A 23,396-nucleotide genomic window follows, 5' to 3' on the forward strand; every position below is an offset into this window, starting at 1 on the left:
CCATGTTGGGGCCTGATGCGCTGCGGGCCTGCCGCCAGAGCTCACCGATATCCATGCCCGGCACGGGCCTTTCAGGTCGGAGTTTTTTCGATTTTCGGCCCATTACGTCCTTCCTTCTAATGGGGTCCCTCTGAGATTCGTTTTGTCCGGTTAAGGGTGTGGATGGAGGGTATTTCCCCTGTCGCGGCCCGGAGCTCTTCAAGCATGCGACCGTTCACCTCCGCTGCTAGGCACCGGCCCCCGGGTGAAAAGGTTTTTGTCTGAATTTTTAGCAATTTATCTGAAAGACAAGTGGCCGATTAAAAATTCCTTCAAATGAAACAGAACGAATTGCATGCTGGAAGAAAGTTTGTCCCTGCAATTTGTTATTTCATTGGTTCGTTTTATTTAGTTGCAAGTTGCGAGCTACTATACTATAATATATAGTGTTATGGGGGTAATTTTGAATAACTCCCTCATGCCCCTACCTGCTGAGATTTGGGTAGTGGAATATCTACAAAGCGCAAGAAGTAAGTGGCTGCTCTTTGTCATAAAAAGACTAGTAACTGGGCAGCTATTTTTTATTGTTAGGGAGGTTGGTAGGGTATATGTGTGTGGGGTTACCATGGGCTATGGACCCCTAGTCACCGGGTGATTAAATCATTTCTTATTATTATCCCCCACCACCAATGGGTGGGTCTGGAGTGGACAATAGGTGCAATCTACGTTTGTTATTTAAAGCTCCCACCAATTGGCAGGGGCTTTAAATAATATAGGTCCACCCTTTTTTTATTTAGGTCCCCTACCTGTCACAAATGGGTGGGAACTGGGTGGACACTATGTCCTTCCGTTATTATATTTAGAGCCCCCACTTATGGAACACTATGTCCCCGTATTTAATTAATTCATTAGGTGGCCTATCATAGGGGCATGGGGGACCTCCTTTTTAGATTAGCTTATTTCTATGACAGTGAGCAACCACTGTATGCTCGTGACTTAGTATACATGCACTTAATGAGGGAGGATTTGACTTACCTTATTTACTAATACTAAGCATTTTTACCTAGTATTAGTAAAGTTGTCTGGAAGATCAAATATAAGAAAAGGAAGGGCTTTTTGAAATTTTGGTCCTTCATTTTCTTAGTAGATAGCTTCCTAATACTTATTTTGGATTGTCATATTGATCCCAAAAAGGAGCTTTCTACTAAATCACTTCCTAAACTCTGAATTGTAATGTAGCAAATCAGCAGAGTTCTCCTACACAGTTCTAGTCCCATTCTGACTATTTTAGCTTGGATTTTGCCATTTGGATTGCAGTTCTTTCTAATGTAACAGCTAGGGAATGATCATAAATCATAAAGGAATTGTCTAGCATGGACCTTTCAAGAGATAATAACCAAACATCAAAATAACTAAATTGGATCATTTTGGACCTAAAATGTTCAATTGAACAACACATTTAAAAATTTAGGATAAAATAGGAAAGCTGTGACTATAGCTGGGTGGGAGTATGTCCCCAAATCAGCAACTTCCACCTACATTTTACATTAGATTTCCAGAGCAACCCAATTTGCTATTATGCAATGTAGTGAAGGGGGGAATATTTAATAAACTTTAAATTGTAACAAATGAAAATCTGAATTAAAAAAAAAAAAAAAAGACTAAAATATCACAAATGTGAGTTGGAGAAGTTTTCCAGATCAGATAATTTTGTTTACATTTTGCTCTTTTGATTTTAATTCACTACAGTTTAACATATATTGAATAAGGCTGTGTGAAGCTTAAAAACAAAATGAATCTCTGTCTCTCTCTTGTAGGTTTTCCCAGTGATTCAGTGATCCAGTCACCTTCATCATTCAGTTCACTAGAAAGATTAGTGAGCATGTACATGTAAATAATGTCACATAGGTAATCTACAGATAAATCCTGTAAGGATCTATCGATTCGGGCGACTAAAGGGATCAAAACAACTTTGGCTTAATGAAGCAGTTTTAGTGTATAGATCATGCCCCTGCACGGTCACTGCTTAATTCTCTGCCAGTTAGGAGTTAAATCACTTTTGTTTTTGTTTATTGAGTCCTAGCCACACCTCCCCTGGCTGTGACTGACATAGCCTTCATAAAAAAAGGTTTAACTTTCATATCAGATGTTAACTTGCTTTAGAGTTTTTTGTTTTTTTATCTCCTGCTCTTTAAACTAAACGTTAATCACACACAGGAGGCTCCTGTAGGATCTAGGAGGCTATTAAAATAGTAGGAGATAAGACATTCTAGATTAAACAGACTGTGAAATAAAGTAGCCTAGAATATCTAGGTTACTTTTCAGGAAGTGTTTGGGAAGGCTGTATAAGTCACATGTAGGGAGGTGTGACTAGGGTTGTATAAACAAAGTGCTTTAACTCATAAATGGCAGAGAATTGAGCAGTGAAACTTCAGGGGCATAATCTATATACCAAAAACTGCTAAAGTTGTTTTGGTGACTGTAGTGTCCCCTTAAAGGGATTATGATTTATTCATACCACGTGAAACACATTACATACATTAAATGTGTAAATGTCTTTAAAATATTTTATATTGGCATGTATTTACTTGTAAAATTCAGACTCGTAGTTACTCATCAAGTAGAAAGGAATTAGTTGACACAATATAAATAGATGTTACTAATACATTTTAGGTGACAACCAAGCTGGATTGTAACCATGTCAGCATTAGAATTTTGCAGATTTCATTTAATTATTTTATTATTTATTAATACATTTTGAACAGACAAAATAAAAACTGCCAGTTTGTTCAATATTTAAAAAATATTATTATACGTATATTTATTGAAAATATTAATATGTTAAGGACAAATCACTCTGTATCTGAGCCAAAACATTATAAAATAAAATGATACGATTAACATTTTCATATAACTTGAGTAGTTGGTAAGTTTTCAACTGTGAATTCCATGTTCAGAGTTGTCATTATGCTGGCAAAATGCTAATTTTCTGAAAAATGTTTCTATCATATTCGTAAAAATAATTGCAAATATTTTTATTTCTTGAGAAAATAGTTAGCTGAAATGATGTTTGTTTTATTTTTCAGTAACATTTATAAGACATTTAAATTAAATATTTAAAAAATATAAAACACACTCTGTTCAATGATAGTTTGAGTTACAATGAATAGTATCTATTATATTTTCGTTTTTAATATATATCTTTCTTATGCTTTATATTTTTGTGAATGCATCTACAAAACAATAACGTGTTGATAATACCTGTGTCCCAAGAATATATTTTCCACGGTGATTATCCAAATAAGATAATTGAAGCGTTTGGAAAATGTCTTAAGGTAAACTATACTTGCTAAGAAATGGATATGGTAAATGATTGATTATTACTTAACTTTTTAAGTATGGTATGTTAGTCTCCAAAGCTTCCTAAACAAAATTTCTTGCAGTGTTTTTGCAGAAATAAATCACTTTCCATCTGTTAATTTCATTCCCTTCTGCTCATTCCTGTATAAACATATTAAAGATATCGGAAAAATAAGCAATACAACCATTTCTATCAGATTTTTTAAAAATGATTTTTTAAAACAGATAGCATAACAATTAAGCAATACTCTGTGTTAATACAGGCATTATAGTTGATTTTAGTAAAACAAAGTATTCTATCAAATACAAAAAATTACTTTTTATTTGTTAATAATTATTTTATTTAATAACATATTTTATTTAAAAATATATTTTATGTTGTGTATGTTGTGCAACACATCACACAAAATATAAGAAAATAACCTTTTTTTTTTTTTTTAAATAAACAATACCCTTTAATATATTTTTTGCATGTTTTATAATGCATGCTATGTTGAAAATTCTTTCTGGGATTTTTCAAAACAAGCTACATAGGGAAAACACTTTTTAACACTGTTGTATGTATTTAAAACCAGCTTTATAAACACTTAAACATAACAGAGCAACACATTGCCCAAAATGCTATGCAATTTAGCTGGTAATCTGAGTATATAATCTGAGGGATAATCAAAAACAGAAGCAAGCAGAATTGTAGGTAAGTAGTGATGTCGCGAACATAAAATTTTCCGTTCACGAACGGCGAACGCGAACTTCCGCAAATGTTAGTGAACGGGGGAACCCGGCGAACCGCCATTGTCTTCAATGGGCAGGCGAATTTTAAAACCCACAGGGACTCTTTCTGGCCACAATAGTGATGGAAAAGTTGTTTCAAGGGGACTAACACCTGGACTGTGGCATGCCGGAGGGGGATCCATGGCAAAACTCCCATGGAAAATTACATAGTTGATGCAGAGTCTGGTTTGAATCCATAAAGGGCATAAATCACCCAACATTCCTAAATTGTTTGGAATAACGTGCTTCAGGTATGATGTTGTATCGATCAGGTAGTGTAAGGGTTACGCCCGCTTCACAGTGACAGACCAAACTCCCCGTTTAACGCACCACAAACAACCGCAAACAGTCCATTTGCACAAGGTTGGATACCAAGCTAGCCATGTCCCGTTCCTTGTCCTCACTGATGTCATTGAAGGTCTCTTCCTCCACCCAGCCACGTACAACACCAAGGGTCCCCGAAAGGTGACAACAAGCCCCATGTATTTTTTTTTTTTAAATGTACACTACTGTTACACCAGATATGAGTTGCACTGGTGTGACACTGTGCCCTGGCAGGCCCTGAAACGCACACGTGTGAAGGAAACTGACTGCTATTATTTCACAGTCAAATTTCTAGTTTTTTTTAATGTACACTACTGTTACACCAGATATGAGTTGCACTAGTGTGACACTGTGCCCTGGCAGGCCCTGAAACGCACACATGTGAAGGAAACTGACTGCTATTATATTACAGTCAAAAAAGTTTTTTTTTTTAAATGCAAGCTATTGTGACATCAGATATGAGCGGTGGCACTGGGCAAGTGGGCACAGTATACGCTGTGAGCCTGACACACATGCTGGCAGGCAGGCAACTGCAATTAGTTTACACAGGAAAAAAAAGCAAACTGATGTTCTAGCCCTAAAAAGGGCTTTTTGGGGTGCTGTCCTTACAGCAGAGATCAGATGAGTCCTTCAGGACTCTAGTGGACACTGAATACACTAGCCTAGCTATCGATTTCCCTATTATATCAGCAGCAGCTACACTGTCCCTCCTCTCACTAAGAATGCAGCTTCCGGGGGGCGGGGCCTAGCTGTCATGGAGGAAAGATGCACTTCGTGTGAGCTCCCTCAATATCTCACTTTAAGCAGCTATCAACAAGTGAATTTCACCCCAGAAGGGGATGACCCAGCAATGTTGCTCCTACCTGACCAACCCGACATGCTTAATAGCGGTCAGCAACTAGACAGAGTCTTACTTACCTCCGCGTGGCAAGTGTGGCCTGGTGCTCACTGGGCGGGAGAGGCGGCCGATCTCCCGATCCTGGGATGCCCAGGAACAGCTACTTCCCGGCAGGAGCTCCGTTACCCCCCCCTCGGACCGGTGGGGGTTATCCCGGTCCACCCCTGAGAGGCTGTCTGGAGCTAATGGATGCACAGAGCACAGCTACAAACCTCTAAAATAAACCAAACTACTCATCCATCCGCTATACCACTTTATCCCACCTAGAACTAGTGCCCAGTTAACATACTTGACTCTTACTTACCCACACTCAGTCATGCCACACACATTTCACCACTACTCTCACTAATTCCCTCTGACTATGGCTAAATTCATCTTCTACATCAGAACACTACTCCTAAGATTGGGTTGTATCCATGTCTCGGGTCTTTCATTTAGAATAGGGGCAGCTTCGGTCTCCTTCAACACTGACACTCCAGTGCATATTATTAAAAGATTGGGCAGATGGAAATCCTCAGTCTACAACAGATATATTCCTCATCCCGAGAAATAAATGAGGAAAGCTTTTAAAAGTTTGGCTTTGTAAATTTGATGCAATAAGTGTGTTTTTCTTTAATACCTTTTCACCCTCTTTGCATGAACCCGATTAACATATATTACTAATATGTTTCTGACCATATATATTATATTATTCACTCACTCACTCTCTGGGCCGGCCTAAGACATCATGCTGCCTAGGTCCAACGATAAATGACTATGGGGGATAATGTATAATAAACACAGGTCACTGGCTATGGGGGGGAGGGGGGTGGATAATGTATAATAACCCAGGTTACTGGCTATGGGATGATAATGTATAATAAACACAGGTTACTGGCTATGGGGGGATAATGTATAGTAAACACAGGTTACTGGCTATGGGGGGATAATGTATAATAAACACAAGTTACTGGCTATGGGAGGATAAAGTATTATAAACACAGGTTACTGGCTATGGGAGGGATAATGTATAATAAACACGGGTTACTGGCTATGGGGGGATAATGTATAATAAACACGGGTTACTGGCTATGGGGGGATAATGTATAATAAACACAGGTTACTGGCTATGGGAGGGATAATGTCAGGGCCGGTGCTAGGATTTTTGACTACACAGGCGAAGATGCATTTTGACGCCCCACGCCACCCCCAAAAAATAAACAATGCATCTTCACCTCTGTGTCTCGTAGCCCCCTTTTGAATTTCTTACCCCCATTAGTGTTGCATATCCAACCTCTTCAATGTCTTACCCCTTTGTGCCCTTTAGTGTGTCTCCTACAACCCCTCTTATGTATTTCTTACTTCCCCGCCAGCCCCTTTCTGTCTCTTTCTTCCCCCCAGCCCCTATCTATCTCTATTTTTCTCCCACATAGACATGGATACAGGCAAAAATACATACATGCACAAATACACAAACATACAGACACACAACCATGCAAGCACACAGACATAACTATTCAGGCACACAGTCACAAAGATATACAGACACACAGTCATAAAAGGCACACAATCAAACAAACACAGTCATACAATCTACACATACAGGTACATTGTCGTGCAAACACAGACATACATTCATACAGACACAGGCACACACAGAAATACAGACACATACATAAAGAAACAGAGAGGCATATAGAGACATACATACACAATGATACAGACAGACATACATACACACACTGACAGACAGACATACACACACACACACTGACAGACAGACATATACACACACACACTGAGACATATACACACAAACATTGAGACATATACACACACACACCGACAGACAGATATACACACACACTGACTGACAGACATACACACTGACAGACAGACACATACACACACAAACACTGAGACATATACACACACACACTGACAGACAGATATACACACACACTGACTGACATACATATACACACACACACTGACAGACAGACATATACACACACACTGACAGACAGACATATACACACACACACTGACAGACACACACACTGACAGACAGACACACATACACACTGACAGACAGGCACACATACACACAGACAGACAGACACACACACACTGACAGACAGACAGACACACACAGACAGACAGACAGACAGACAGACACACACACTGACAGACAGAGATACACACACACACACACTGACAGACACACACACACACACTGACAGAAATACACACACACTGACAGAAATACACCCACACTGACAGACATACACACACTGACACACACACACACACACACAAACACACACACTGACAGACATACACACACACTGACAGACAGACATACACACACAGACAGACACACACACACACTGACAGACATGCACACACACACTGACAGACAGACAGACAGACATACACACACACACTGACAGACAGACATACACACACACACACTGACAGACAGACATACACACTGACAGACAGACATACATACACTGACAGACACACACACACACACTGACAGACAGACGTACACACACAGACATAAACACACTGACAGACATACACACACACACTGACAGACACACACTGACAGGAATACACACACACTGACCGAAATACACACACTGACAGACAGAAATACACACACACTGACAAACAGAAATACACACACACTGACAGACATACACACACTGACAGACACACACACACACACACACACACACACACTGACAGACACACACACAAACACACACACTGACAGACATACACACACACTGACAGACAGACATACACACACTGACAGACAGACATACACTGACAGAGACACACACACACACTGACAGACAGACATACACACACATACATAAACACACTGACAGACAGACAGACATACACACACTGACAGACAGACATACACACACTGACAGACAGACAGACACACACTGACAGACAGACACACACACTGACAGACAGACACACACACACACACTGACAGACAGACAGACAGACACACACACACACACACTGACATACAGACATACATACACACACTGACAGACAGACATACACCCCCACATACACTGACAGACAGACATACATACACACTGACAGACAGACAGACATACACTGACAGACACACACACACACACACACACTGACAGACAGACATACACACACACACACACACTGACAGACAGACATATTCACACACACACTGACAGACAGACAGACATACACACACTGACAGACAGACACACACACAATGACAGACAGACATACACACACACACACTGACAGACAGACATATACACACACACACTGACAGACAGACAGACATACACACACACTGACAGACAGACATACACACACACACTGACAGACAGACATACACACACACACACACTGACAGACAGACATACACACAGACAGACAGACATACACTGACAGACACACACACACACACACACACACACACTGACAGACAGACATACACACACACTGAAAGACAGACATACACACACACTGACAGACAGACAGACATACACACACTGACAGACAGACACACACACACACTGACAGACAGACACACACACACACACACTGACAGACAGACGCACACACACTGACAGACAGACAGACGCACACACACTGACAGACAGACACACACACACACTGACAGACAGACATACACACACACTGACAGACAGACATACACACACACTGACAGACAGATATACACACACTGACAGACAGACATACACACACACTGACAGACATACACTGACAGACAGACAGACATACACACACACACTGACAGACAGACAGACAGACATACACACACACTGACAGACAGACATACACACACACTGACAGACACACACACACACACTGACAGAAATACACACACACTGACAGAAATACACCCACACTGACAGACATACACACACTGACACACACACACACACACAAACACACACACTGACAGACATACACACACACTGACAGACAGACATACACACACAGACAGACACACACACACACTGACAGACATGCACACACACACTGACAGACAGACAGACAGACATACACACACACACTGACAGACAGACATACACACACACACACTGACAGACAGACATACACACTGACAGACAGACATACATACACTGACAGACACACACACACACACTGACAGACAGACGTACACACACAGACATAAACACACTGACAGACATACACACACACACTGACAGACACACACACTGACAGGAATACACACACACTGACCGAAATACACACACTGACAGACAGAAATACACACACACTGACAAACAGAAATACACACACACTGACAGACATACACACACTGACAGACACACACACACACACACACACACACTGACAGACACACACACAAACACACACACTGACAGACATACACACACACACTGACAGACAGACATACACACACTGACAGACAGACATACACTGACAGAGACACACACACACACTGACAGACAGACATACACACACATACATAAACACACTGACAGACAGACAGACATACACACACTGACAGACAGACATACACACACACTGACAGACGGACAGACACACACTGACAGACAGACACACACACTGACAGACAGACACACACACACACACTGACAGACAGACAGACAGACACACACACACACACTGACATACAGACATACATACACACACTGACAGACAGACATACACCCCCACATACACTGACAGACAGACATACATACACACTGACAGACAGACAGACATACACTGACAGACACACACACACACACACACTGACAGACAGACATACACACACACACACACTGACAGACAGACATATTCACACACACACTGACAGACAGACAGACATACACACACTGACAGACAGACACACACACAATGACAGACAGACATACACACACACACACTGACAGACAGACATATACACACACACACTGACAGACAGACAGACATACACACACACTGACAGACAGACATACACACACACACTGACAGACAGACATACACACACACACACTGACAGACAGACATACACACAGACAGACAGACATACACTGACAGACACACACACACACACACACACACACTGACAGACAGACATACACACACACACACTGAAAGACAGTCATACACACACACTGACAGACAGACAGACATACACACACTGACAGACAGACACACACACACACTGACAGACAGACACACACACACACTGACAGACAGACAGACGCACACACACTGACAGACAGACAGGCGCACACACACTGACAGACAGACACACACACACACTGACAGACAGACATACACACACACTGACAGACAGACATACACACACACTGACAGACAGATATACACACACTGACAGACAGACATACACACACACTGACAGACATACACTGACAGACAGACAGACATACACACACTGACAGACAGACAGACAGACATACACACACACTGACAGACAGACATACACACACACTGACAGACAGATATACACACACTGACAGACAGACATACACACACAGACAGACATACACTGACAGACACACACACACACACACACACACTGACAGACAGACATACACACACACACACTGACATACAGACAGACGCACACACACTGACAGACAGACAGACGCACACACACTGACAGACAGACACACACACACACTGACAGACAGACATACACACACACTGACAGACAGACATACACACACACTGACAGACAGATATACACACACTGACAGACAGACATACACACACACTGACAGACATACACTGACAGACAGACAGACATACACACACTGACAGACAGACAGACAGACATACACACACACTGACAGACAGACATACACACACACTGACAGACAGATATACACACACTGACAGACAGACATACACACACACAGACAGACATACACTGACAGACACACACACACACACACACACACACACACTGACAGACAGACATACACACACACACACTGACAGACAGACATATACACACACACACTGACAGACAGACAGACATACACACACTGACAGACACACACACACACACACACACACTGACAGACAGACATACACACACACACACTGACAGACAGACATATACACACACACACTGACAGACAGACAGACATACACACACAGACAGACACACACACACTGACAGACAGACATACACACACACACTGACAGACAGACATACACACAGACAGACAGACATACACTGACAGACACACACACACACACACTGACAGACAGACATACACACACACACACACTGAAAGACAGACATACACACACACACTGACAGACAGACAGACATACACACACTGACAGACAGACACACACACACACTGACAGACAGACAGACGCACACACACACACTGACAGACAGACAGACGCACACACACTGACAGACAGACAGACACACACACACTGACAGACATACACTGACAGACAGACAGACATACACACACTGACAGACAGACAGACACACACACTGACAGACAGATATACACACACTGACAGACAGACATACACACACACTGACAGACATACACTGACAGACAGACAGACATACACACACTGACAGACAGACAGACAGACATACACACACTGACAGACAGGTTCAGGAGGGTGGCTTACCTGGGATCCAAAGTGCTGCCTGAGGTAGTTAGGAGTTGGAGGAGCTGGTCCTGCCCAGCCCCCCTCCTCTCTGCCTCCTCTCTGCTCTCTTCTTGGGAGGACTTCCTCCCATGCTGACGTGAGGGGGCCGGCAGTAGCTCCGCCCCTGCTGGGCGCCAGCCGCGCTGTGTGCTACAGAGGGAGCAGGGATATGACGTGTTCATATCCCCGCCCCCTCCACACAGCCCACGGCACTGCCGGTTTGCACTCGGCCACGCTACAAGAAGTGACCGGCAGGAGAGGGGAGCTGTGCGCTTCCCTACTGCCGGTCACCCGGACTTTTGCGCCCCCGGGCCGGTGCGCCCTAAGGCGGCCGCCTGAGCCGCCTTATGGACGCGCCGGCCCTGGATAATGTATAATAAACACAGGTTACTGGCTATAGGAGGGATAATGTATAATAAACACAGGTTACTGGTTATAGGAGGGATAATGTATAATAAACACAGGTTATTGGCTATGGGAATAATGTATAATAAACACAGGTTATTGGCTATGGGGGGATAATGTATAATAAACACTAAAAAAAAAAGAATGCAGCTTCAGAATTAATCTAAATTGTTTGCTGTCTAGGAGGTGGGAGGGTCTGGGAGGAAGGGTCTGCTGCTGATTGACTGGAATGTGTCTGCTGACTGTGAGGTACAGGGTCAAAGTTTACTCAATGATGACGAATAGGGGGCGGACCGAACATCGCATATGTGCTCTGTCTGTGGCAAACAAGCTATGTTCACCGGCAACTGTTCGCCAGCGAACCGTTTAGGACATCACTATAGGTAAGTTGAGTTGCATGCTGAAAACACTTCAAAGGTAAAGAGATTTTACAATAACCACTCTTACTGTAGCTATTGAAATAGTCTACTAAGTGAGACAGATAAATATTAGTGTATTCTCATAAGACATGGCCTAAAGTGTCTCTATATGTTTCCCCATATGTGAACTGATTGCTAATAAAGATATAGTCCAGTAGGTAAATTAACATGTGGCCCCCATTACCTGTTAAATCAAGTTGAACTTCTAAGCTTTAAGCATTTTTATTTTGTATAATTAATGAATATTATTAAAAGTGAAGCTATATTTTTTTTATTAAAAGTTGTATTGAAGAATTTTATTATATAAACAGTCAATATGGTACAGAATGGAAAAAAGTGGAGGCGGGTAAAAAAAAAGGGTATAGACCAGTAGATCCCAAACTGTGGGCTGCGGCGCTTTGGGGTGCTGTAACTGGCATAGAGGGGTGCCGCAAAATGTTTCCCTGGTGCTATTCACTGGACCCCTATGGTCGGTGCACCCATCAGGTGACCAATTCACTTAGGGCCATCAGATGGTTATTACTGCTTTATTGCTGAGCCTGGGCCCAGTCAGTATTCCGTGTGGTATCAGCCCATGTTTTATCGGCAGGCTGGGAGGGCAGAGGGCTCTATTCAGAAGGGAGATGAAACAGCCGCACAGGCAGAGACATCATGAGGAGAGAGGAGCATGTCAGATTGTGTTTAGATGTGTGCATCTGTGTGTCAGGGTGTGTATTTGTGTGTGTGTATCTATGTGTGTGTGTGTCAGTGTATATATGAATTTGTGTGTATGTGTCAGTGTATAACATGTATATGTATCTGTGTGTCAAAGTGTATGTATATCAATGTAAGTGTGTATGTATGTGTCTATGTGCATACACCCAAGCAATTAACACCAGCACAACATGCAAACACATCCTGCAATCAAACACAAACATTTCATACAAACAGAACCCTGTATTGAAACATATAAATTAAATACAAGCACCCCTTCAATCATGTAGTGGTTCTGGTCAGGGCCGCCATCACAACGTTTGGCACTTCTAACACAGCTCAAGGTCTGGGCCCCTCGGGGCCGCCTCCAAGCCCACTCCCAAATCCTGCCCTGGGCCCGCCTCCAAATCCCACCCACAGAAACACACATACAGACACAAACACACTCACTGATACAAAAATGACACAGATACTAACATGCTGACACACACGCATACATATTAACATTCATACATACACACATACAGGCATACATACTGACACAAACATACTGAAATAGACACACAGGCATACAGACATATTCAGTGACACACACACATAATAACATACATACAGACACACATACAAACACACATACAAACACACGCACGCATAAGGACATACATACACATACATACTGAAATACATACACACGGACACACACTGACATACATACTGACATATATACATACATGCACAGCTCACTTTTCAGCGACCCTCCTGTTTTTTAACCTTTTCTTTGCAGGAGGGTGGCTAGGGCTGATGGGAGTTGTCTGCCTCTTCCCTCCTCGCGTTCTGTCTCTCTCCCCTCCTTGCGGAGGGAGCTGGGAGGAAGTGACCGGCCATCACTTCCTCCCAGCACTACCCGCGGCTGAGCCAGGTACCTGATGCTATTTTGATGCTTGTAAAAAAAACAAAACAAAAAAAAACAGTGATATATTACTGATGCACTCTTTTACAGATTTACAGATTATTGCATTTTTATTTCAAATTTGTTAAAGTGAATCAAGCAGGTTAGAAGTATAAAATAACTGACATTACGGATTTTTTTTTTGAGTGCTTCTTTTCATTAAATTAAGTTTTAGATGTCAAGATGTGTTATTTGACGGACTTGTTCAAAGCTTTTCTAAAGACTGGTCTGTACTAAATCAATCTATTCTTTATTGATCAGTTCCCCGGCTTGATGTAAAAAATTGAAAAAAGGGTTAATGTCCTCTGATAAAAACATAAAAAGTAACTAGCGGTTAACCAAACATCTGCTGCGATATCAGGATAATTATTGGAGGCTGCATTTTTATGCTCATTTGTTAAATACTGAAATTAAAATTAGCACTGTACACATAATTACAAGAAATAATTTGCCTAAAAATTACTCAAATAGGCCCATTTCAATACATGATGCTATTTTCGAAAGAATTTGAATGGTGCATCTACAAAGACGGCTTTTAAGTCCTTTGCCCGTTTACGATTAATGTATACCTCATAATTAAATATTCTGTAAAGACTGCTTTCATTCGAGGTATACAAAACTGCAAGCCCAACTTTTTTGTATCTTATATTAGAGTGCTATTATCATAGTTTAATTTTAATTGTACCATCTGCCCTTTGTAAGGTTACAATAAAAGTTCCTGGAGTGTTTTCAAAGCCAGCTATAAATTTTTATTTGAATTTCTCATTTAAATTGAACTCCTGTGTGTCAAGTTAAAATGATACGTGACCCAGAACGGATCATATCTAGCTGCAGGGTGGCTGTGCTTTCCAAGTCAAATTATTTTAAATAATTAGCACCGTGGGTTTGAGAATCTTTTTGGCTCTTCATATTGAATTTCAGAAATAATCTGTACAGTTCTCGGCATTTCAGATATTCCAATATTAGTTATATTGATGCCTTGCAACCAGAACCACATCATTTTAATTCACAAAATTCCTTAAAATAAAGTCATAAGTGCATAAAAAGGCTGCATTGTGAAGGGAACAATCCTTAAAGGAACACTCCACATGCCATAACCACCACAGACCTGGCTCCCTTTCCCCCATTCAAGTGCCTTTTCACCCCCCTCCTCCCCCATTATTTTTTGGGATTGTAAAATATTACATATCAGGGCATACATTACATGGTTCTCTGGGTAAGTAATCAGTCTGATATGCAAATGGCCTGGTTCTTTTTGTAATGGCACAAGATACCCACCGAAGGGCAAGCTATTTGAGCTGTTGTCCATTCTCAGTACTCTCTTGCACCTTGTTTTTTGCTGCGCATGCGCATTCAGGGGATGACGTCGGAAGAGGGAGGAGAGTCCCCAGCGCAGAGGGAGCCCAACGTTGTAGAAAGGTAAGAATATAACCCCTTCCTCACCCTTCAAAGACCCTATAGTTCCAGGAAAACAAGTTTGTTTTCCTGGCACTATAGTGGTTGTTTAATCCTGCAAGTGTAATTTTCATAAACGGCAATATTTACATTGCAGGGTTAAGTCCTCCTCTAGGGGCTGTCTACTAGACAGCCACTAGAGGGACTTCCATGTTTATAAAACACGCTATGTGAGGACCTTCAGCGTCGCCAAAATCCCCATAGGAAAGCATTGTATAATGCTTTCCTATGGGAAGGTCTAACTCACGTGCGCGGGCGCATTAGGTTTCCCTCGCCGGCTGATGTCAGAGGGGGAGGAGCCTGACCCAGCGCTGCGGGACATCGGTGCTGGACTCCGGGAAATGACTGAAGGGGTATTAACCCCTTCAGCAACTTGGGATGGGGGGTAGGAGGGAGACGGGCACAAGAGGGTCCTGCAGTGCCAGGAAAACTAATATGTTTTTTTCCTGGCACTGGAGAATCCCTTTAAGGGTCTATATATGGTCAGAGTTTTACCTAAAAGTTCTGATGTCATTATAATCATTACTATATCGCATAGTGAATAAAGGCTGTTGTCTGTCTGTTCTCTGACTTTAAAGACTTTATCTCTCCATTTCTAAGTTCATCAATTAACATCTGCTGTTGAATGCAAAACAGAGACATATTTAGATATATGCTATATAATATTGCTGAATTGTATCCGTACTATTATTTGGCGCAACCTATTTTTTTTTCTATTTTGCATTTTTTCGAAGTATCTTGGATTGTTAGGGTATCCAAGTTTCAGTGTTTCCTGCCTTTCAAGTCAGCGTTGTATTGCACTTTCCTTTTTCTACGTCTGCTGTTGAATATACTTCATCCTGTATCACCCTCATCTTATTTTATATATATTAATAATTGTAATCAGAGTAAACCTACAGAAAACGGAAGTCTGATGTATATTGATATTTCTAACTGGATGAGCCACAGCTGTTAACTCGACACCCTGATCAGCTGTTGCAGGAAGAGGTCGGGTACAGGAAATCCCCGTGAGTATCTACTTGAAGCGTGTTCTGCTGCCGGCCGGTCCTCGTACACCGCGGTCTTTTTTGAAGGCACCGACCGTGGTGCAACGCGTCCCCTGTTGGAGTGCCTTCTCTACTCACCGCGGTCTTTTTAGAAGACTCCGACCGCGGCTCAGCACTGCACTCCTTACACGCCGGATTTCGTCCTGCTCCCGAGCATTCCTCTGGTTTATACCTCGGTGGGGGCCCCCACCGAGGTTAGGTACTTTTATTGAGCTGTTTCATTTATATTTGTTCATTTTTATATCATTGTATGTTTTTTATATTTCGAGATAGCTATATTAGACTATATATCATATATTATATCAATCTCATTAATTATAGATCTATTTAGCTATCTTTTTATTTATCATCTAATAATAAATACATTTATATTGGTATACAAATACTTTTGTTCATCTTTTCAGTTTATTTAGGTGCGCACATGCATTTTATATCGTGAGCTTACACTCATATTTAGTCGCTTGTATATGTATGTTGCTGCCCATTTTGATTTATTTTTCGATATTAACTACACCGTGTTTTTTAATTTGTTACTCTCTATATTTCTAACTGGCACAAGAGAATTATAATATATATTTGTATATTAACATCACGGTGAGCCATCAAGCAAGAAGTGACATATATTTTATAAGAAGTGTTTTGCTACAAAAGGTAGGCAGACAATGTAATAGAGCAGCAGGGAGGAAAGTGCTCATGCCATTGTACAGAACACTGGTGAGACCTCACTTGGAGTATTGTACTCAGTACTGGAGACCGTATCTTCAGAAGGATATTGATACCTTAGAGAGAGTTCAGAGAAGGGCTACTAAACTGGTTCATGGATTGCAGGATAAAACTTACCAGGAAAGGTTAAAGGAGCCTAACATGTATAGCTTGGAGGAAAGACGAGACAGGGGGGGATATGATAGAAACATTTAAATACATAAAGGGAATCAACACAGTAAAGGAGGAGACTATATTTAAAAGAAGAAAAACTACCACAAAAAGAGGACAGTCTTAAATTAGAGTGGCAAAGGTTTAAAAATAATATCAGGAAGTATTACTTTACTGAGAGGGTAGGGGATGCATGGAATAGCCTTCCAGCTGAAGTGGTAGAGGTTAACACAGTAAAGGAGTTTAAGCATGCGTGGGATAGGCATAAGGCTATCCTAACTATAAGATAAGGCCAAGGACTAATGAAAGTATTTAGAAAATTGGGCAGACTTGATGGGCCGAATGGTTCTTATCTGCCGTCACATTCTAGGTTTCTATTTTTCTATGTTACAAATTTCCTTGAAACTTATCTCAGACTTAGAGGCAGTTCTATTTTTACAGAACTTTGCCATGAACAGACCAACTCTGTGGTCTGTTCATGACATAACTGGGACCTATCAAATATCACCCAGTTTATGGCTTGACTACCAGAGGATCCAGAGGATCCAGAATGATTGTTCTACTACTGTATGTTGTGGACTTCCAATGTTTATGGTCTGTGATTTTTTAATCTAAATTTAATTTCTAGTTTCACTAGCATTTCTTCTAAATAATGTTACTATACGGCCTCTCTCTTTTTATTAATGGCTTTAATAAGTTATGTATTTCCCCTTAATTCAGCCTTATATGAAATGGAATTAAGGGACAGTTTCAAATTATTAAAAACAAGTGTTGCAATTTAAACTCAACCAATGTTTTAATAAAAGAATTTGCTTTCCAAAGATCTTTTCTTATATTGACAGGGAAACGAAGATCAGAGGATTTATGGAGAAATTATTGAACAGCAAGATGAATGAGAGATTCTTCGCTGTAAATGTAACTATACATTCTCTTGATTTCACCATTTAGTAGATAGAAGTCAGTAGAGGTAATTGGTAAGTTAGAGCCAGTTAAGAAAGTCCTTGACAAGAATGATGCATGGGCACGATCCAGAGGGTAAATTCAGCAATCGAGAGAGCCAGAAGATCAACAACTGGTAATCAGTCAGTTAAGCAAACAGTTCCAAATCGATATCCAAAAAGGGAGGTCCATTAAACCAAGTCAAGGGTTGAGTACCTGATTTCCAGTTAGTTCAGGGTTAGCAGTGCTAAGGGATCCTGGAGGGGAACGTTTAATGGCGTTACATTAAGTTCATCCACCAGCTAAAGGTAAAGGTAAAATGAATCCAAAATCATGACAATGGTTCTGCAAATGTGCGCCAGTACTGTGTGAACAAACCACCAGAAACCTTTTTTAGGACATTAGGAATTTAGTACTATACACTGTAATGTAAAAACAATAAAGGGACACTCCACTGCCCATATAAAAATATACATATATAGAAAATAACCATAACCCAAGTGAAAACATGTGTGCATTTAATTATGCATTTTTAGTTGGAGGTATATCAAAGACAGCTTGTGAAAGCTGCAGTTCTATTGTCTGCAGCCTTTGCAAACCCTCCCATTCTAACCCCTCACAGACTGTCTGTGGCTGTCCAATCACAGACTTACCAATGCAGCTCAATGAGAAGTATTTGCAAGGCAGGTGCTCTGGGCAATTGCTGCCTCTTGAGTTTAGCTTCACTGAGCTAACCAAACCAGGAAGTGAGATGACTCTGTGTTACGCTACTAGGGGTGATTTGGATTGGAACTCAACTGCAGCTTGTAATCTCCCTAATTACAATAGTGAAGAAATGGAGAATCCTTAAGTATCAATACTCTAGCTTTAAGAAAAAAGAGAATCACTGGTAACTTGATTCAACCGGAGTTTTAATAAGTGTTAAACTTAAATGAATTGCATTTAGGCAATAATCCAATAAAAAGAAGTGCAAGTAATCAACAACTCAAAGTTCATTATTAAGTATTTCTTCAGAGATGCATTAAGTAACATTCGTTCATGAGAATAATCTTCAATAGGAACAATAATCAAGTAGCTAAGAATATTTGCAAAGCATGAAGAGTTCATAGTGAATAAGCATGATGGGAGTTGTCCTTCATGAGTTTAGTAGATTGAAGCACTGAATGTAATTGCAAAGCAAGAACAGTTCATAGTGAATAAGCATGATGGGAGTTGTCCTTCATGAGATTAGTAACTTGAAGCACTGAATGTAATTGCAAAGCAAGAAACAGTTCATAGTGAATAAGCATGATGGGAGTTGTCCTTCATGAGATTAGTAACTTGTAGCAATGAAGGTTTGCGTAAGCAAGCATTAGTTCATTAATAAATGTTATTGCAGACAAATAGCTGAAAGATATACTTAAGGTTAATATGGGTAGTCCTCCAATAGTTCAGAGATATGGTCCACTTGTAAAGTAGCAAAGTATATCCTTTATGGCATGCAGCAATCCTTGCATTTGCTCAAAGGCTGGAACGGCTTGTCTGAGCTTGTTGAGAGGTAAATCTGGTGGAAGTAGCTCCCAGTCGCGGAGCCTGTGGAGCCTGCGATCTCGCGGAGGCAGCTCACACAATCAATCACCAAGCACCCTCTCTCTGGCCCAGTCTCCCTAAATACCGTCAGAGCTGTGTCAGAGGGGGGTGCGGCACCGCTGAGTGCCGAACCCGGAAGTGTTACTCCATGACACTCTGTGCCTGACAGTCAGTGGATGTAACTAGGTTAATTTACAATAGGTGCCAATTTCTATTGAAATCGCACTTTTTGGAAAATGGAAAAAGAGGACACACTATTCACACATAAAGCATTTCATCAAGTTCAATTGCTTTCGGTGTCTGCAGTGTCCCTTTAAAATAACTTCATTTAGCTTCATAAATGGAATGAGTTGCTGCTTTCTCTTTAATAATGACAACCTTGCAACCAGTTTTTTTTTCTCCTAATGACACATAGCATTTTCAGCTCTTCCTTCTTAGCAATATAGCTGCACACCGGGTCTGAACCTGTGCATGTCAGTCCACAATCCCTCCCTTGTTGGTGATAGAGATTCAGAGGGAAATTACAGTAGACTAGGTATGTATTACTGGCACGTTCCTTGGTCATTTAGAAATGGAATATTTTTCATTTTTGCAGATCCAGGCAATGCTATTAACGTACTTATGACTTAATATGGAACTTGATGCTGAACAGCATAAGAGCTCACTGGATGTTTTTCTGAAATTAGGTGTAAACACATTGTGCACAATAAACCATGATTACAGCTATTAAAACATCCCACGTCCTCTTCGGAAATAGAAAAATAGTTTACATTGCTAAAATAGTGATGTACTGCAACTGTATCAGCTGCAGGGAGTTTAGTTACACTTTTACTTAATCCATGGAGCCATGGAGAAAGCTCTTGATATATGTCTCTGTTTTTCACAAATCCTTCTGATAAGCATAACAACTGGTTCTAGGAAACTACTTGGCTTCTTCAAGAGAACAGTAACATCTTAGAAAAGGGAAGAGAGGTCCAAGAACTGTCGTCATTGATCATTAGTGATGTACCGAACTGTTCGCTGGCGAATAGTTCCCGGCAAACATAGCGTGTTCGCGTTCGCCACGGCGGGCAAACACATGCGCGGTTCGATCCGCCCCTATTAGTCATCATTGAGAAAACTTTGACCCTGTGCCTCACAGTCAGCAGACACATTCCAGCCAATCAGCAGCAGACCCTCCCTTCCAGACCCTCCCACCTCCTGTACAGCATCCATTTTAGATTCATTCTGAAGCTGCATTCTTTGATAGAGGAGGGAAAGTGTAGCTGCTGCTCATTTGATAGGGAAATGTATAGCTAGGCTAGGGTATTCAGTGTCCACTACAGTCCTGAAGGACTCATCTGATCATCTGATCATCTGATCATCTGATCTTTTTTGTGTAATCTAATTGCAGTTGCCTGCCTGCCTGCCAGCTTCTGTGTCAGGCTCACAGTGGATACTGTGCCCACTTGCCCAGTGCCACCACTCATATCTGGTGTCACAATAGCTTGCATTTAAAAACAAAAAATTTTTTTCACTGTAATAGATTAATTAGCAGTTAGTTGTCTGCAAGCGTCTGTGTGTCAGGCCAACAGCGTGTACTCTGCCAGTGCACAGTGCCACTCATATCTGGTGGCACGATAGCGTGCATTTAAAAACCCAAAAACTTTTTTTCACTTTAATAGATTGAATAGCAGTTAGTTGTCTGCAAGCGTCTGTGTGTCAGGCTCACAGTGGATACTGTGCCCACTTGCCCAGTGCCACCACTCATATCTGGTGTCACAATAGCTTGCATTTAAAAACAAAAAAATCTTTTTCACTGTAATAGATTAATTAGCAGTTAGTTGTCTGCAAGCGTCTGTGTGTCAGGCCAGCAGCGTGTACTCTGACAGTGCACAATGCCACTCATATCTGGTGGCACAATAGCATGCATTTAAAAACCCCAAAACTTTTTTTTCACTGTAATAGATTGAATAGCAGTTAGTTGTCTGCAATGGTGATGTACCGAACTGTTCGCTGGCGAATAGTTCCCGGCGAACATAGCCACGGCGGGCGAACACATGCGCGGTTCGATCCGCCCCCTATTCGTCATCATTGAGCAAACTTTGACCCTGTGCCTCATGGTCAGCAGACACATTCCAGCAAATTAGCAGCAGACCCTCCCTTCCAAACCCTCCCACCTCCTGTACAGCATCCATTTTAGATTCATTCTGAAGCTGCATTCTTAGATAGAGGAGGGAAAGTGTAGCTGCTGCTCATTATATAGGGAAATTGATAGCTAGGCTAGGGTATTCAGTGTCCACTACAGTCCTGAAGGACTCATCTGATCTCTGCTGTAAGGACAGCACCTCTAAAAGCCCTAGAACATTAGTCTGCTTTTTTTTTGTGTAATGTAATTGCAGTTGCCTGCCTGCAAGCTTCTGTATCAGGCTCACAGTGGATACTGTGCCCACTTGCCCAGTGCCACCACTCATATCTGGTGTCACAATAGCTTAAGCTTGACATTTAAAAAGAAAAAATGTTTTTTCACTGTAATAGATTGAATAGCAGTTAGTTGTCTGCCAGCTTCTGTGTCAGGCTCACAGTGGATACTGTGCCCACTTGCCCAGTGCCACCACTCATATCTGGTGTCACAATAGCTTAAGCTTGACATTTAAAAACAAAAAATGTTTTCACTGTTATAGATTGAATATCAGTTAGTTGTCTTGAAGCGGGTGTCAGGCCTTCAGCGTGTACTCTGCCAACCTCAGCAAGTGCAATTTGCCACTCATATCTGGTGTGACTATAGCGTGCCTTTAAAAATATGAAAAGTTTTTCACTGTAAGCTAATAGCAGTTAGTTGTCTGCAAGCGTCTGGGTGTCAGGCCTGCAGCGTGTACTCTGCCAACTTTAGCAAGTGCACTTTGCCACTCATATCTGGTGTGACTATAGCGTGCCTTTAACCCCTTAAGGACACATGACATGTGTGACATGTCATGATTCCCTTTTATTCCAGAAGTTTGGTC

The sequence above is a fragment of the Pelobates fuscus genome, chromosome 1 (genome assembly GCF_036172605.1).
Source record: "Pelobates fuscus isolate aPelFus1 chromosome 1, aPelFus1.pri, whole genome shotgun sequence".
NCBI lineage: Eukaryota > Metazoa > Chordata > Amphibia > Anura > Pelobatidae > Pelobates > Pelobates fuscus.